The sequence below is a fragment of the Micropterus dolomieu genome, linkage group LG02 (genome assembly GCF_021292245.1).
Source record: "Micropterus dolomieu isolate WLL.071019.BEF.003 ecotype Adirondacks linkage group LG02, ASM2129224v1, whole genome shotgun sequence".
Lineage (NCBI taxonomy): Eukaryota > Metazoa > Chordata > Actinopteri > Centrarchiformes > Centrarchidae > Micropterus > Micropterus dolomieu.
The window spans coordinates 22,818,341-22,820,793 of NC_060151.1; positions in this window are offsets into that span (position 1 = coordinate 22,818,341).

A 2,453-nucleotide genomic window follows, 5' to 3' on the forward strand; every position below is an offset into this window, starting at 1 on the left:
CCGGATGCCCTGGAGCCTCAGCGGGGCCAGTGCTGCATCCATACACTTGGTGAATGTGCGAGGGGAAGTGCCAGGCCGAATGGAAGAACCCGATACTGGTAAGCCACACCCCCGAAGGCGAACCTCAGGAACTTCCTGTGAGAAGGACGGATGGAGACGTGGAAATAGGCGTCCTTTAGATCTATCGTGACGAACCAATCCTCAGATTGGATGTGCGTCACGATGGCGGGGATGATGAGCATCTTGAACCTGAATCTCCTCAGAGACCGGTTAGAACCCGCAGATCCAAAATAGGGCGCAGCCCTCCTTCCTTCTTGGGGACTATGAAGTACCGGCTGTAGAACCGGCGTCTCTGTCTGGGGGGGAGACACGTTCCACGGCCCCTTTCCTCAGCAGAGTACGAACTTCCTGTCCCAACACCGGACCTTGCTCCGGGCGGACCACAGTCCAACTGTCGACCAACAGTCGAACTGTAGTCGAAACCCATGTATGGCAGTGCGCAGGACCCACGGAGAAATGTTCGTCAGGCTCCCCCAAGCCTCTGCAAAGTCTGCCAACGGAACCAACCCCTCGGGGCTGGTGGTCGGTGTCTCGTGTGATCTTCTGGTGGACCCCTGAAGCCCCATAACGGCAGGGGAGAGCCGCCGAAGAGCCACGGTGAGTGAGTCTGAACGCCGCCTGACTGCAGACCCTCGGGGCAGGCAGTACGGCGTGGACTCGATGGTGGCTGGTGCGTCCTGAACGTGTAAACGGCGGGATAACATCACCCGTTGCCACGGCGGAGGGGACCTCGATCGGCCTCCGGGGGGGTGGGGGGGGTGCGGGAGGGGAGAAAGACTCCCCTACACCTGTCTTCCCTCAGCTCCGACGGGACTGGATGACGGTCCTCAGATCGCGTCTCTCAGAAGGCTGAGGGTGAGAGCGCCGTCTCGCTGCCCCAGCTCCTCGGGGGGGCCCCCGAGAAGCGACACTCTGCTTCCTCTCCTCTCCGTAGGAGCTCGTAGAGGGAAGGGACCTACGCCTGGCAGCCTCAGCTGCCTTGGGTCCAGACCGGCGAGGGAGGTACTGGCGGAACGCTTCGCCCTGCGTCTAACGCTCCATGGTTCTGCGAAGCTCCGCCAGATCTTCCTCAGAGGGACCCCCCCTCTGAACCATCTCCTGTAGCAGGTCGGCTTGGTAGGCTTGAAGCACCGCCATGGTGTGCAAGCTTGCACCTGCCTGGCCCGCTGCCATGTACGCCTACCCCACGAGCGTAGATGTGGTGCGACATGGCTAGAGGGTAACGCCGGCTCCTCCAGGGAGGACGCAAGTCGAGGGGAGAGATAGCTTGCAAGCGCATCCTCCACCCGAGGCATCCTCCCATAACCACGGTCCCTAACCCCCATCACATTACTGTAGTTCAGTGATCGGGGTGTGGAAAGCCATGTAGAGAAGGGTCTGCCCCATGATTACTCAGTTCATCATGTAAATCAGGAAAGAATGGTAGAGACCGGCGTGGAGGTGGTGCGTGGTGCTTAAGAAACCTTTCATCAAGCTTACCACTAGCCTGTGGTGTCTGCTCCTCCTGTGGCCAGTTGATGTTGAGCTTAGCCACGGCTATAGTCACCACCTCCAGCAGCACGTCATAGTCGGGCGCCGCCAGATGACGCCGCCCCGACACCCGGAAGTCATCGTCCACTACGCTGAGCACGTTCGCCTCCTCGGAGTCGGATTGCTGCAGCGTCTCCGGATCCAAACCGCGAGCGGGAGAAGCCGAGAACGGGCTACCGAACGAGGAAAGGAAGCGTCGGAGCCAGCGGATGAAGGTCGGGAAAAAGCCTCAGCCGTCCCGAAATCCTCCGACAGATCACGCTATGAACCCCATGAGTGAAGCCGCCGGGCCGCCTCAGCGGCCACAGGGCCCACACCACGGGGAAAACACATCCGGCCATCCTCGGAAAAGAGAGCCATGCTGTACCTCAGTACCCGCACGGAAAGGGCTTTGCAACGGGCGCAGAAATGGGTGAATAAATAATAAGTCATAGAAATAAAATTATTTTACTTGGTGGGGTGCTAGGGATTATTGGCTTTGCGATCACCACATGATGAATACATTTGCTGATGTATGATATCACTGATGCTGTATATTCCTCGAGATTGATGTGGTTCTCCTGGATGGCAGCCTCTCTGAACATATGCCAGTCTATGCACTCAAAACAGTTCTACACTGCAAAAACTAAAATCTTAGTAAGATTAACTATCTTTTGGACACATTATTATTGGAACTATCTGTGGATTATCTTTTTTCCGTGTTTTTGAGAGCTCAGTTTTTGCAGTGTATAGAGCTGTTGTAGCCTCACCTGTCCACACTTCACCTGTTTACTTATGATTTGACCCTTTTTATCAGCTGGGAAGCAGAAAAATATGGTCTGATAGACTAAAATGGGGACGGGGGAGGGCTTTGTAGCTGCCAG